General features: G+C 36.6%; 1 protein-coding gene across 1 annotated transcript in view; it reads right to left on the bottom strand.

The window, feature by feature from the left end:
• LOC122794370 (large neutral amino acids transporter small subunit 2-like) overlaps window positions 1-17,222 on the bottom strand; it is a 724,393-nt gene that overhangs the window by 660,880 nt on the left and 46,291 nt on the right. The window lies entirely within an intron of this gene.

Genomic DNA, 17,222 nt, shown 5'->3' with positions numbered 1-17,222 from the left:
ATGCCTCCATGGCTTCTGCTGACCCTGTACCAGTCCAGTGGCCAAAAAGGACTCCAACAGTACATCCCTCATCCTTAACTTGTACTAATACATCACACTGACCAGAAAGCTTGCACTGTATCTGCCTCATGTACACAAACACAGAAAACATTCTCTTTTTCTGTCAGTCCTTCTCAGCCATTGAATACTACATATGAAGGGTGCGGTTTAACTACAGTGTAACCTCCCCTCACCCCCTGTAGATGCCTGTGTTAATAAAATGCTTTACTTGCTTCCACAGTAGATCAAACATTTTCATGTATGAACAAAGATAGTGAAAGTTTACAGCAAAAAAACATCTCTCCTATGTCACATCTGAAAAGTGGCACTTTCTGGCTAATAAAGTAATGAATTAATAAAAAAAAAGTTAACAGACCAAAAAGTAAGTGCTATTGCTGGGCTCCCTATTAAAATATCAAGACTTGCAATGCCAAGTACCAAAATACCAAAAAAATGCCAAAAATGCAGGAGACAAGACAGTATCAAAATAATCATTTTTCTCCTTTAAACAGTTTAAGGGGGGGGGGCAAGCCCCCTGCATCCCTGATATGGTAGGCAAGTCTCACCCCCCCAACCCCCAAACTTGGTACATACACCAAGATCACTAGACCTTAGAGAAAAGGGAATATCATGAGAAATGCCAGTTTTGGATTTCATATTTCCTAAGTCTAGATTTTCAGTCAGTCTCCACATTTTCCCGGACTCAGCACAAGTCTTGACAATTGCCTTACTGATGTCACTTAACAGCAAATTGCAGAAAAGCTCTACGGGAGGTGCTCACCATTACAATAATCTTTGAAATACATGTTCTGATTGAAGGACATATAGAACTTGTACCATCAGGCAACAGAACCACTCAGCAAACCATCTTTCCAGCACTTGTAAGCTTTGGCTATTTTTACTCATCCTTTTCCTACTGACACGCACAGTAAACTCTGTTAACTAAAACTCAAGCAACCAGCACTCTCAAGCAATCGGCAAAAAAAGACGAAGAAATACAGTAAAATTTTCATGTGTTGCACTTTTCCCCCCACAGAAACATACCTTATGTTTTTAGAGTTTCAGAGTTTTAAAAAGGAACATTCCCTTTCTCCCACCCTGACAGCAAGTTAAACCAAAGAAATAGTATACGGTACAGTATTAGTCAGGCCTATTTTTAATAGTAATTCTCAAGCAACCAGAAACTACAGTTATCCAGCATCTACCAATCCCATAGGTGCAGAGTTTACTATACATTACAATTGCATTTTGCCTGATGCTGTTGAAATTAAATAACTTAAAAAGATTTTGATTGTACGGCATATGTATTGAAACTTTTCTCCTCTCATGTCCTCTGAAAAGGGGCCTTTGTTCTCACAACAAATGTAAAATAAATAAAAAAAAATAAATTTTCAATCCATTTCTTTTTAGATGATGGATTCCTTATTAACAGAATCATAAGCCTAATGTAGAATTCTGAAGAATATCCTGTTGAAAAAAGAATGCCAACAGGAACTAGCAAGGTCACGTGGTGAAAGAGTTTACAAGGTCAACAAAAGACCAAACCTAAAGAAGCCCTGGAATGGGAGGGCCAATCGAGATTACAGATTTTGATAACGGTATGGTGTGTGAACCAGTTTACACTGGATGGTTTTCATCTAATGTAACTTTTCAAACCAAAGCACTGCAGGTAGCTAAAGCCCTAGTAGAATGGAGCTTTTTGCACAAGGAAGTACCTTTTGTCACTTTTCATAGTAAAAACTTACGCAGTTGTATAACTAACTGAAAAATATTTTGACACTACTTTCCTGCCTTTCTATTTGTTGACAAAGAAGATGAACTTGTCATTTGTTCATAAAGAAGATATTCTGTTTTATAGTACCTTAACAGGCAGTGCACACCTATGGTTTCTTTTACTTGTATGCAAGGACAGACTACCAATGACCATGTGGCCATGAAAATGTCATTCACATGTTGGCAAAAAGTGTTTTGTGCAGTTTCTAAGTCAACCTTAAAATGGGTCATACTTCACGCGGGTGGCTTGATCCAGTGGCCACTATTAAAATGAGGTGCCTGTGACATAACAGATGAGACAACCTCTTTTCTGTCAGTAGAATATCTGGGTGGACTGACTTCTAGACTATGATCAGCAACCAAGGCTGACTGATTTCACTAAACATCTATCAGAACTAATGTGGTCTCTCTTGCTCCCTAGCTACTCTGTGAATGAGTGTGATTAATAATGAGGCTAGGGTACTTCTATATACATTTTTGAGGGAAAAAAATAAAAATAAAACTTCCTTGATGGGTAGAAGAGAGAAAGTTGCCATTTTTGTAGCTGATGGGTAACAAATACAGCACACTGGCTGTCACCACTGTTCAGAGATTTGGAGACCATGTCATTTACATTTGACCGAGATGTACTCGCCCAGACCACTAATGAGTATCCTGGAAGCCCCAACTGAGTTTGCCCCATCCCCGCAGAATAGGAGTAGCAACCAGATAAAGTGGAAAACTGCCCAGTCCCACACATTTGGCAGTTCCCACAGCAGGTAGAACACCTTTCCCCCCACTGTTTTTGGAGCACATCATGGCCAGACAGGGATCATGGTTGCCACACAATTCAGGAGTTAAAACTACTGCTGTCAACACAGCTTGCTTAGCTAGAAAGGACTGTGTTGCATTTTGAACATCTTTTAGTCTGGGAAATGGAAGAAATTCTGTCACTGAGTGTTTAGATGACACCCCAAGGACAGTATTGGTTAGACGAGAGGGGGGAATAACTTGTTCTGGTTCACCACAGTACCATGTTGTTGGAATAGGTTAGGAGTCTGGTCCATTACTCTTTGCAGACTGGGTTGATGCATACCTCTCAACTGTCCAGATTTTTGGCTCAGATTTTTGGTCTGTTTCTCAAAAAAATTGTGGTTTTCTGGCAAATCACTGGGATGATCCAAGGACTGAAGTCACTTAATGACATACATTTGAGTTTTGAGTTTCAGACTTCAAATCCTTCAGAAAATGCATGATAGGGGGGCATGGCCAAGGATGAACACAGGATAGCAGCAGATTTCTTCAGCTCCACCAATTTCATTACATTGACAGGAATTAATTACTTAAAAAATTAATTCTTGAAGTAATTTTCTTTCTAAATATGTTTGTTTTATATAGTTCTTGAACTATATCTAAAAAAGAAAGGAAATCTTAATAATATTCCTGTCAGAAATTACTTTGGAAATTTTCCTGTCAGTTTATCAGTCTGAAATGAGTTCCAGTAAGACAAATTCTCAAGACTCCAGCATCAAGAAAGAACTTCAGTCTCTGATAATTATAGTCCAGCAACTTACTGCTAAGATGGAAAAAATGGATACTAAAATAGACATTTTCATAGAAAAAAACTACAAAACAAATAGACTTGTTACATATGGACCTGCAACAACAGAAGATCCAGATGACAGGCATAGAAGAAGCTGTGAATGACATGGAAAATAAAATACAAGAACAGGAAATCAACATTGAGTTTCTGCTGAAACAAAATACACATTTACAAACAAAGCTGGATGACCTGGAAAATAGATCTAGGCGCAATAACATTAGGATTTTTGGACTGCCAGAAAATATTGAAGGTAACAATATTACTTCTTTTTAACAACATGGCTCCCTAAAACTTTAGATTTACCAGAAGCATTCTCTTTTGGTATCGAAGAGCACATAGATCTATAGCTAATACTAACTCTAACAAAAACTATCCTAGATCAGTTATAGTTAGATTTCTATCATCTTTGATAAAGAGATGGTTCTTAAATCTGCTTGGGCTAAAGCTCCTGTTAAGTTTAATGAGACAACTGTGTGTTTTGACTATGACTTTTCTTCCATCGTTATTGCTAAAAGTAAAGTTTTTCTGCCACTATTAAGGGAGCTTATAAAAGCACAGTTTAAAACATACCTTCTGTTTCCTGCCAAGCTTAAAATCTTCCTTCCTGATGGTCCTAAGGTCTTCGATGATTTAGACTCTGCTTTACTGTTTGTCAAAGAAAAAGGATTTTGGATAAAATAGAAGAAATTGAATGGGCTAGTTCTTCATTAAAGAGATTGGCAACTGAAGCTTCCTGGAAGACTTCAGAGAAGAAGAAGAGACTAAAAAACAAAAGAATTGATATAAGATTTTTTCTCACTCATCATTTTAGTTAATTATTAATCCTTTTGAATATAGTTCCTGCATTTCCAGAAAGCCACAAATATTTTGGAAAAGATTTAATCAAAGTTATTCTCTATGTGCAAAGAAATGTTTTGTTTCATAACCAGTCAAAATGCCTGAGGATTTAATGGCAGGCTGTGACTCGATTTGTTTTTCTTTCTGAAAAAAGTAAGGTTAGTAATTTGATACATTTTTTATCTTTACCTTTTTTTTTTTCCTTCTTCTTTTATTATTTTCTTTGTTTAAACAATGACATTCTATTTAGATTATGTAGTGGGTAAAGGGTGGGGGAGGGCAGGGAGAACAGTAATGAAAATATCATTAATAGAATAATAACATATTTATTTCTTGTAAAAGTTTATAAGTTCTTCAAATGCTATTTCTAATTATACTTTCTTGATTATACTGCTTATGCTTGTTTGTAAATAATCTGTCATGCTTTAACTAATAATAATCAGAACTAAATAAGAGTAAATAATATGTTTTATTTTTAACTCTATTAATATAAACAGTAAGTAACATTCCATTGTATATACTTCTTACAGCTTTCTCTTACATTTTTTTATTTCTGCCTCACTCCCTTTTATTTTCTACTCTCTTTTCTTTTCTTTATTAATATATAGAAATGCTTTAGACTGTGTGGGCACAGTGAATAATAGGATTTGTATGAAAATTGAGTTGGGAGAAGAATGCTGAGTTTTATTGCTTGTTGGTAATTTTGAGTTTAATTTCACTTGCATAGAGGCTGTGATGATCTGTGGAATACATTGTGGAGGTTCTGTCATGTTTAGATGCATTTACACTGCTAAATGAATGTTTGTCACTAGTTTTTAATAAGTTTCCGCCAAAATGTTAAGAGAGACAATCTGGGATGTGGGCTGTCTTATGCACAATGTCCTTGAGTTACCTCAGAATCTTCAAATCACAGAATTCTCACAGAGAAACTGAAAGCAGTTAGTATAAACATTGACAAGGTTATCACACTGACACACCACAGATTCAGGAAAAATACTCTGTTCATAAAATATGTCAGTTATAATGAGTTTAAATGATGTAGTTTCTTGTAGTAAGTAAATGTCTTATTTTAGAAGGCATAAAAATGAAACATTTATTTAAATGTTTTTGAAAATCTACTTAACAGCAGCATAATAATCTGTGTTAAAATTTGTGTTCCAAACATATACTTTACTATAACTCATTTAATTCATCTGATTGACAAACATAAATAATCTTATAACTCTATTCTGGAAGAAATGTCATGTGATATATTTTAAAGCAGTAGGTTAGCATGATTGTAAAATCTGGTTACCAATATGTGTTTGCTGTGCATTATTTTGTATAAAGCAGACAGATTTATTCTAGGGACAGCAAGTAGGATAGTGCTCTACTAACACACAACTCAGTGAGATCAGATAGATATATATATATATATGTGTGTGTGTGTGTGTGTGTGTGTGAGTGTGATGGCTTTTTTTTCTGAGAATCTGCATAACTATCCAATATGATTTATAATAATTTCTATGAATACAATATTTTACTCTATTGACAAAATGAATGTTTGCCACAAGTTTTAATAAGTTTCCCGCCAAAATGTTAAGGGAGACAATCTGGGATGTGGGCTGTCTCATGCACAGTGTCCATGAGTTTCCTCAGAAGCTTCACTCACAGAATTTTCACAGAGAAACTGAAAGCAGTTAGTATAAACATTGACAAGGTTATCACACTGACACACCACAGATTCAGGAAAAATACTCTATTCATAAAATATGTCAGTTATGATGAGTTTGGATGATGTAGTTTCTTGTAGCAAGTAAATATCTTATTTTAGAAGGCATAGAAAATGAAACATTTATTTAAATGTTTTTGAAAATCTACTTAACAGTAGCATAATAATCTGTGTTAAAACTTGTGTCCCAAACATATACTTTACTATAACTCATTTAATTCATCTGATTGGCAAGCATAAATAATCTTATAACTCTATTCTGGAAGAAATGTCATGTGATATATTTTAAAGCAGTAGGTTAGCATGATTGTAAAATCTGGTTACTAATATGTGTTTGCTGTGCATTATTTTGTATAAAGCAGACAGATTTATTCTAGGGACAGCAAGTAGGATAGTGCTCTACTAACACACAACTCAGTGAGATCAGATATATATATATATATATATATATATGTGTGTGTGTGTATCTATGTATATATGTGTATGTGTATATGTATGTGTGTGTGTGTGTGTGTGTGTGTATATGTGTGTGTGTATATGTATGTGTGTGTGTCTGTGTTTATGTGTGTGATGGCTTTTTTTTTTTTTAGGTAACGCAGGTGTTTCTGAGAATCTGCATAACTATGCAATATGATTTATAATAATTTTTATGAATACAATATTTTACTCTATTGACAATAATGAGTTTAAGTAAATGCTCATATACAAACAATTCAAGATTTTTTTGGAAGCTGTTGATAGAATTCACATGACAGAAAATAGATGCATCTTAATGCATGTAATGTCTGAATCATATTAGCCAAAGTTTTTGATTTAAATGAATGTTAGAACATAATTTTCTCTCCTCTTGATTTCTAACATTAAGATTATTTGAATGCTATTAGAATTCAAGTGTTATATATTACATAGATCTATATAATAGTATGAACAGTTTTTAAAAAAAAAAAAAAAAAAAAAGTTTATTTTAGTTTATATGATGCTGTTTTACCAAATGTGTAGTTTTGTCTTGATAGATAATTGAATTGAAAACTGTTAACCTCAGTTAAATATAACTAGTATTAAATTGATAAGGTGGTAGCTGAGGTACTGCTGCTTAGGGTAGGGGTTAACTTGAGTAGTAAATACTGCTCTAAGTTGGAGTTTTCAACTCCAGGCGGGATGCAAGGTTTAATCCTTACATTATTTTCACTTGTTCATTGTTATATGTATATAGTTTTGACATCCACAATATATTTTGTACACTCATTGTCACTACAAACAAAATTGAATCCTATACAAAATCCCATAAGAGATTTAATAAATACAGCTATATTTAAAGGTACACCTAAAAGAGGAGATGTAACATTATTTATCTTGTTATTTGTTATTTCGATCATAAGATTCTTGAGTTTTAAAATGCCAAATGACATCTTTAAAAGGAATTTCTTTAAACATTAATGGATTGAATAATCCGTGTAAAAGGGCAAGCCTAATAAGATACATTAATCTACACAAGGCCAATCTAGTCTTCCTGCAAGAAACCCATCTCTTGAAAAAGATATTGATAAACTAGCCACTAATAAGTATGCAGTATTGGTTAGTTCAGAACACACTCAGAAAAAAGAGGAGTGGCTATTTTATGGAATAAAAGTATGCCCATTCCTAAAACCATTAAGTCTTATCAGGATGACAAAGGAATGTTTTGTATGGTTACAATACAAATTAATGGGAAGACTTACACTTTAATTAATGTATACTGGATACCTGGAATTGGTATTAATACAGTGAAACATCATATTGATAAGATCATATCATTCTCTATAGGGATATTATTTTAGCTGGTGATTTTAATTGTATACTACATGAAAGTGATACTACCACTATAAAGAAAAGAAGAATTACATCTAATGCAAAACATTTAAATGATTTTGCTAATTCTTATCATTTGAATGATATTAATAATCAGATAGAGTCAAAATCATTACCATACACCTGATATTCTAACAGATACAAAACTTATTCAAAAATAGATAGGGTCTTTATTTCTAACCAGATGGTAACAGATTTAATTAATTCCAAAATCATTTCATGTCCTATATCTGATCATAACTCAATTGTTTTTGAATTCATGATAAAAAATACTCATAATGTTCAGATCAAAAGGATACCAGCATACTTAACTCAGCTAAAAGACTATAAAGAATATATACTTTCAGAAGTACAACATTTTCTAGACATAAATAATACTCCTGAAGTCTCCATTGTCTATGTTTGGGATGCCTTAAAATCATATCTATATGGACAAAGTATCAGATGGTATAATAACAAAAGGAAATCTTGGGATAAGGAATTGCTAGATATTCAAAGTAAACTAGACTCTTATAAACATAATAATAAAGAAAATATTATGGACAAGAAAGTTATTGAAGAAATAAACAAACTAAATGAGAAATACAAAGAAATTTTAACTCATAAAGTTAAAATAACTTTAGAGAAATACAAGTTTTGTCTTATTCAATAAGCCCCAAATACTTACATAGACTTAAAAATAAAACAAAAAGATTGAATAAACAAAACCATATCAAAGAAATCTTTTCTCTAAGGAAAAAGAAGAATGTTTCTAGTATACCAGAAATACTGGATGAATTTAGAAATCACTTTCACAAGATTAACCATAACAACATTAACATGGAACCTAAAGATAAAATAAAAGAGTTTATAACCACAAACATGAATAAAAGCTTAATAAACAACAGATTAAACTATTGGACAAGAGTATTTCATATACAGAAGTTATTACACAAATAAATAAGCTTAAATCAAACAAAGCACCGGGTAATGATGGTATTATACCAGAGATATATAAAATCCTTTCTAAAACTACATATTCATTAATACATAAGGTTTTTATTCTGGCCCAAACTGAGTTAATAACCCCCATCTTGGCAATATACATTTATTTCACCAATTTTAAAACCTAATAAAGATCCAACTAGATGTTCTTCATATCGACCCATCTCATTACTTAATGTTGATTATAAAATGTTTATGAGTATTTTTGCTGATAGATTGAAGACAATTATCCCGGCATTATAGACATAGATCAGACGGGCTTCATTGTAAATAGAAATACTTTTGATAATATAAGAAGAACTTTAACATTAATTGATTTTGCAAATAGGAAAAAGAAAGATTTAACACTTATTAGTCTTGATATAGGTTCAGCATTTGATTCAGTAAGTTGGGACTATCTGTTTACCTTACTGAAGTGCACAAATTTCTCTGATGCATTTGTAAATTTAATTGAGCATTTATACAAAGGAACGCTGGCTTATATTAAGGTAGGAACATATGTTTCACAAAAATACCCATTCTTAAAGGTACAAAGCAAGGATGTCCACTTTCTCCACTATTATTCACTTTAGTAATGGAGCCTTGGGCTAATTTGATTAGAAACAGTACTGACATAGAGGGTTTTGAAATAGAAGAAAATACAACATCAAAAATTCAACTTTTGCAGATGATGTTCTAATTACATCAGCAGGATCTAATTCTTCTATGCAGTCTTTATTTGATAAAATGATGAATTTTAAAAGTATTTCTGGTTTAATATTCAATGAAGAAAAAACTAAACTACTACCTATATATACACGAAAAAATACTCTCATTAGTGATTTTACTAAATATGTACCCAACTCAGGTCAGATAACTTATTTAGGTATAATACTATCTAAAGATATTAAATCTATTATATATAATAACTATAATACCTGTTTTCTTAATATACAAAATCTCTTTAATACCTGGAATAATATGTTTTTTACTATGGAGGAGAGACTTACAATTATTAAAATGATAATATTCCCCAAGATTTTATACTTAATACAATCAATAATACTTTCACCTACAAAAATAACTATCAAGAAACTGAATACACTAATGTTAAATTTCTTATGGGCACCTAATAGACCTAGGATTGCATTAAAGAAACATACTAATAGCTGGTCTCAAGGGGTATTTCTTTTCCAGACTTTAATTTATATATTATCTCTTCTATTATAAAAGTTATTACTTTATTAATAGATCGGTCATATGTCGCAAAATGGAAAGATTATTGGGAGCTAATTAGTATGCACTTCATGAAAATCTCCTTAACACATAAAAATATGATTATAAATAACTCCATGTTGTGGTTGCTAAAGGAATTTTGTACTTCACCTATTACACCTAAACATATGGTCTGTTACCCATTAAATATTATTATTAGTTATCGTAACTTTATATTCATGCACCCTAAGTATAGGGAATGGAATTTTATTGTATTCCCTATAATTTATACTCAGGGTATGCTTATGTCATCTACTTCTGAAAGAGCTCATTTAGCTATAGATAATAATCTAAAGTACTGGTATCAGCTGATATCTGATAATAAAGTTAAAAATCTAGATTTCTTAAAACAAGAATTTGATCTAAGAGAAACTTGCTGGTTAGAGGTTCAGATCTTTAGACAACATCTCATTGATAGAATAGATCTAATGTCTATAACAGTTAAAGAATCTATTCCAAAACTGATTGATTACTTGATAATAAATTTACAGCATAAAGTTTCTGATAAAGGTAAACTTTCATATATACATAAAATTATCAGACAAGAAACTTTTTACAATGTAGATTCATACTGGAATTATTTCACCTCTATTAATGGGGACCCACCAACTCAACAAGATAAACAATATATATTGGAATCTGCTTATAGAACTACATCTTCCATTGTCTGGAGACTTTATACATGGAAATTTTTACATAGATCTTTTATACACCTTTGATGATGAATAAAATTAATAATAAAGATAATCTATGTAAGAGATGTAATGTAGAAATTAATGCTGACTGGGCTCATATGTTTTATGACTGTATGAAGTTGAAAGAATACTGGAAGTCAATTAATGAATTTTGCAGGCTCTTTTACAGATAATTTCATTATTTCTAAGTCTCTTATATTATTCAACACACCTGTACCTCAATGTGTTAAAAAGATTAAGCTTCCCTTGTTATGGTCTATCCTAGCAGTGGCTAGGAAAATAATAACTAGAAATTGGATTTCAGATACACCTCCTTTGTTCAATGAATTCAAAAATGTTATGAATATAATGTGTCATATGGAAATAAGCACAATTAGAATGAGAACAACTAGAAAAACATCACATTTTATTGTATGGGATAATTTACAAAATTTGTTAAAAAAATTCTAATTTCAATAGCACAGTATTTTAGTTTAATTAATTGATCTGATTGTAGTGGATGTCTTTGTAAATACTTTAGTTGTTTTGTTGAATATTATAATAATACCTATTTTTAATTATTTGTATAAAATTGTTATGATATTTCTCTTATATGTTAAAACAATAAACTTGTTTAAAAAAAAAAAAAGAAAATGCATGATAAAACAAACCTTGTTACTCTAGCAACTTTAAGTTTATAAGAGCAATATTTAAAATATGTTCCTATTTTTGGGCCTTTGTCCCCCTCATTTTGTCAGGCTTTGTCCAGACTTCTTGCATTAAGAGTTTGAGAAGTATGGTCATAGGTGATCGCCAATTCTCCAAATAAGGAAAATTCAGATGAATGATATTTGTAGATGTACCACAACCATCACCCCCACTAGCATACATTTTGTAAAGATCCTGGCGCCAAAGAGAGGATGAACAGTAGTGTGTAGAACTGGAAATGATCAGCTCCTACAAGTGCAGGAAAGTACAGTTTTGTACCTACCATAAATGTAGATGTTCGAGTGGTTATGCTGCTGCAGTCATCACACTTGGGTTATCCTGCCGTCAGGCAGTCCCTGCAGTCGGCCTGAATTCCAAAGCCTTGGTCCGGCGTCGATTGTCGTCGCTTCTTCCCTGACGTCAGTGGGGCAGTGGTATAAAAGAGGCAGCCGATGCCATTTTCTTAAGTTTTTCTTGCCCCAGATGCCAGGAGCCCCAAACTAAGAAGGCAAAATAAGAAGCTTGCAAAACATACCTTAGTGTAAAACAATAGTAGTAATTGTAAGCAAATCCACCACATAAATATGCATCCCAAGGTAGATGTACATGGAGGTATAATAAAAGTCTTGTTTGGTAGAGGGGATGGAGGGAGGGTAACCCGGACTGCAGCAGCATAACCACTCGAACATCTACATTTATGGTAGGTACAAAACTGTACTATGTTCATCATGCTATGCTGCTGCAGTCATCACACTTGGGTAGAGTCCCAAAGCTATGGTTGGGTGGTAGGAACTAAACTGGGTTAGGTGCAGCTAAGATGCCCTGCAGAACTGCAGTGACAAACCCAGCTCTAGTTTTTGAGTACAGAAGGTGGTAATGCTTGGTGAAGGTGTGCACTGAACTCCAGGTAGCTGCCTCCAGAATGTCCTTGGTTGGGACTCCTCGGAGGAAGGCTGCTGAGGTTGCTGTAGCCCTGGTAGAGTGAGACCTAATATTAACAGGCACGGATTTCCCATGGTGTGAGTAGCAAAAGTGGATGCAATGTGCTATCCATTTGGAGATGGTCTGTTTGGAAATAGCCTTTCCTTCTGAGCCTGGTGCATAGGACACAAGGAGTTGGTCAGATTTTCTGAAGGCCTTAGTCCTGTCCAAATAGTAACGTAACTGTCTGTGAATGTCCAAAGAGTGAAGGGGTCTTTCTCCTTTATTCTGTGGGTTTGGATAAAAGGTGGGCAAGTGTATGGTCTGATTGAGAGCCATGCTGGATATTACCTTTGGCATGAAGGAAGGGTTGGTACGTAAAGATACTCTGTCCCGACGGAAAATGATGAAAGGTTCCACTGACATAAGAGCCTGCTGTTCTGAGACTCTGCGTGCTGAGGTGATAGCCAGCAGCAGGGCTGCTTTCCATGACAAATATTGAAGCTTTGCTGAAAAGGCTGGTTTGAAAGGAGGAAGTGTTAATTTTTCCAGCACAAAATTTAGATCCCAAGTTGGAGTTGGTGGTTTTCTGGGGGTCTTATATTTTTTGTCCCTCTGAGAAACTGCCTTAGCAAAGGATGAGAGAAAATGGATGGAACCGTATCATAATGAGCTGAAATGACTGAAGAATGGACCTTTACGGATGAGAAGGAAATGCCTTTGTGTAGCATCTCAGCTAGATATTGGAGTATGTGTGGAATATTTGGGATGCCAGGATTTAGGTTTCTGGCCTGGCTCCATACACAAAATCTTTTCCATTTGTCTGAGTAAGTTTTTCTGGTGCTGGGCCTCCTGGCCTCCAAAATTTACATTTTGGATGTCCTTGAGAGAAGTGTTGTTTGATAATTTAAGGTATTTTCCATGCAGCTAGATTTAAGGTCCTTAGTTGACTGTGAAGGATCTGAGAGTTTTGTTGGGTTAACAGCGGAGGGAATTGAGGTAAGATCCATGGAGGGCTGCGAGACAAGTTTCATAGTAGTGGGTACCAGTGTTGACGTGGCCAGTCCGGAGCAATGAGGATCATCTGTGGTCTCTCTGATCTGGCTTTCAGTAATACCTGGGTCAGTAGAGGCAGAGGAGGGAAGGCGTAGACTGACAATGCTGTCCAACTGAATGATAGGGCATCCACTTTCCAGGCCAGGGAATGATAAGTCTTTGTGCAAAAGTTTTGTAGCTGGCAATTGTTGCTTGAGGCAAACAGATCTATGTCTGGTGGTCCCCACCTTTGAGTTATCATAGAGAATACTTGCGGGTGTAGTCTCCATTTGTGAGGGTCTGTCAAATTTCTGCTTAATTCATCTGCCAATGTTTTCTCCTTTCCTGGCAGGAATTGTGCTTGCAGCTGTACTTGGTAAGTTAATGCTGTGTTCCACAAGTCCATTGCCTGTCTGCATAGTGGGTAGGAGTGCGTTCCTCCTTGTTTGTTTATGTACCACATAACTGTGGTGTTGTCCGTCCTTATTAGAAGTTGTCCTGGATGCGAGAGGTCCTTGAAGGCTGTTAGTGCATTTTTTTACAGCTAGCATATCCTTTTGATTGATGTGTAGTTGCCTTTAGTTTGCAGACCATCTGCCCTGTATGCATTGTCCTGCCATGTGTGCACCCCAGGCATAGTCTGATGAATCCGTTGTCAAGGTTTGGTTTGCTGGAGGTGAGACAAAAGGAAGGCCCTTGTTTGCTTGGCATGCTTGGCATTGCCCACCATAGAAACTTCTTCTGAAGGCAGGGAATGAGTTATACTTGCTTCGAGGCTGTGTCTGTGTTGGGACCATACACTTTTTAGGTACCATTGTAGTTTTTTCATACGCAGTCTTGCATATGCAATTAGTTGAATGCAGGAAGCCATGTACCCCAATGCCTGCAGGAATTTCCTTGCAGTGAGCTGGGTAGAGGTTGCCACCTTTTTGAAGTACTGAGCCAGTTGTTTTTGCTTGACTGGCGTGAGGTAAGCCATCTGGGCCATTGCATTCAAGCTGGCACCCAGGAAAATTATTTCTTGTGAGGGTATTAGTTTTTGTTTACTGTGTACCCTAGGCAACTTACTAACTTTGTTACAAATGTCAGATGCTTTAGTAGGATGTCTTTGCTGTCCACTTGGATCAGGCAATCGTCCAGATATGGATAAATTTGTATTCCTTGTTGTCTGCAGTATGCAATTACTGATGCCAGGCATTTCGTGAATACTCTGGGCGCAGTAGATAAGCCAAAGGGCAATGCAGAGAATTGATAATGCGTTGTGCCTGCCAAAAATCTGAGGTCTCTTGTGCAATCTTGTCTGATAGGGACATGCAGGTATACCTCTTGGAGGTCCAACGTTACCACCCAAGACTCCTTGCCCAGCATGGGAAGAAGCTGCTGTAGTGTGAGCATTTTGAATTTGGGAATGTCCAGGTACGTGTTTAGAATTGAAAGGTCTAAGATGGGTCTCCAGGCTTTGTCCTTTCTTGGTACTAGAAAGAGTCTTGAGTAAAATCCTTGGCCCTGCTCTTTTGCAGGTACCTTTTGAATTGCCTTCATGTTCATGAGAGCTGAAATTTGCTTTTGTGCCTCTGCCCATTGGTTTTTGGCAGATTTGGCATGCCTCTCATCAGTGGTAAAGTGTGAAAATGAAATCTGTAGCCTCGGGTAATGATGTCCGGAACCCATTTGTCCTTTGCTATGATGTGCCAATTTTGTGGAAAAAGAGCCAGTTTTCCTCCTAGAGGTGCTGCCTGGGCAAATTTGCTTGGCAGGCTCAGAGGAAAGTCATAGAGTTTGTTTTCTGAAGGGTTGAGATCTGTCGTCTCCCCCTCTTTGAGTTGTTGTTTGCCATTGTCTAGGCCTGAAGGTATCTTGTGTCTGGCCTCTGCCCCTAGGGCGTCTGTACCTGCCCCTTTGGGGTCTGTCTGCAGCAGGAAAGGACCAGTTTTTTGATGGCCAGTTTCTGCTGAAGCGATGTGGTTGCACCTGTAAAAAATATTTAACTGTTTGCATAGATTTTGCCTTCTCTTCCATTTTCTTTAAAACTTCCTCTGCTTTGACACCAAATAATGCATCCTTTTGCAGTGGAGCATCCAGTAACTTTGCTTTGACATGTTCTGGTAGGGCCTGCTCTTTTAGCCAAGCATGTATATGTATTACAGACCCTGTGACCGCTGCTCTGCATGAGGCCTCCAAAGAATCAAAACCACACTGCAAGGTATGTTTTCCCACTTGTTCTGCTGCATGCAACAAATCCTGCATCCCTTTGAAATTTAGTTGATCCGTCTGAGGGATCATTTTCTGTTTTAACTGAGTAAGCAAGTACTGCTGGTATTTAATCATGTGGAATTGGCAGTTTAATGCCCTCATGGCCAAAGTGGCAGAGGTATACACTTTTTTCCCCCATCTTTCTAATGCCCTGGAATCTCTTTCCGCAGGTAGTGGATTTTTAGCAGTGGAGGCCTTAACCCCTTTGGGACCCTGGGAAATGGTTTCTGGGTCTGCAGCAGGGCTTTTATATAAAAACTTGTGAGAGTCAGGGACTCGGTAGTATCTGTCTGGTTTAGGTGGAGCTGGAGGCAAGGAATCTGGATTTAGACTGGATTCAGTGTAGACATCATCCAGAATGTCTAAAACAGGAGGAATGGCTAAGGGTCTATGCTGAGGTAGAAGAAGAAACTCACGGAGTGTTTTCTTGGAGTCAGAGTAATCTTGTCCTTCCCAGTGGAAATGCTCTCTCATGGTGTGCAGGGTTTCCACAAAAGAGAAGTCTTCGGGGGGGGGGGGGATAGAGGGAATTGATTCCTCAGCATCTGAGTCTTCATAGAGAGGGAAGGGGTCATCCTGTTCCTCAGAGTCTGCTGAGGAAATGGATTCCTGGTCAGAAGGAGGTAAATCTTCCTCCAGTCTAGTCCTTTTGTCAGGAGGGGGTTGGGAACCTCTGAGCCATTTTGTGCATTTGCTTTTTAGGCATAGGGGCCTGTGTGCGAGTCTGTGGACCCGGTTTCTTAACCTTTGGAAGCCTAGCGTATGACTTAATGGAGAGAGTCGTCGGTTTAAAGGCGCCTTCTGAAACCGAAGGCCTGTCCATAGTCTCCGGATCGCCGCCAGGGCTGGCGTCCGCAAGTTGAGGAGGAACCAGCTCCAGTGGCCTGGTAGATTCTGTCTGAGAGGTAGTCACATCTTCTAAGTCAGGGGCTGCGTAGGCACCTCACTGAGTACCAACGATCCGGTGGCAGGCCTAACCGAGACCTTGGTATCTGGTCTAGGCCTAGGCTGCCTGTCTTTGTCCTTGCGTTTTTTTAAAAATAGCGGTTGTTGGAGGTTCCGACGACATGGTGTAGTTGAATTTTCTGCCAGAATAATGTCAGGCGGTATCAGCCCGACGCTTAATAGTGAGTTTATTGAACCTAGCGCAAAACCGACATACAGAAATGTTGTGGTCTGGGACTAGGCAAGGAATACAATAAGAATGGAAATCCTTATGAGGTATTTGCTTCCCACAAGAAATACAATTATTAACTTTGTCTGACATCAATCTGAGGCAAGAAAAGTTTCCCCAACGGGGTACTTAGCTTTATAGAAGACTTCGGCTGAAATTCTGTTCGAAAATCTTAGGAGTTGGCCGACCGGCACTTGCGAACTGCTTCTGCTTCGGGCACCGCGCGGCAAGAAAGACTGAAGAAAATGGCATCGGTTGCCTCTTTTATACTCCTGCCGCACTGACGTCAGGGAAGAAGCGACGACAACCGACGCCGGGCGAAGGCTTTGGAATTCAGGCCGACTGCAGGGTCCGCCTGACGGCACGATAACCCAAGTGTGATGACTGCAGCAGCACAGGATAACCCAAGTGTGATGACTGCAGCAGCAT

The sequence above is a fragment of the Protopterus annectens genome, chromosome 2.part1 (assembly GCF_019279795.1).
Source record: "Protopterus annectens isolate FY-2018-M chromosome 2.part1, PAN1.0, whole genome shotgun sequence".
Taxonomy (NCBI): domain Eukaryota; kingdom Metazoa; phylum Chordata; order Ceratodontiformes; family Protopteridae; genus Protopterus; species Protopterus annectens.
This window is presented reverse-complemented; position numbering and strand designations above follow the sequence as displayed.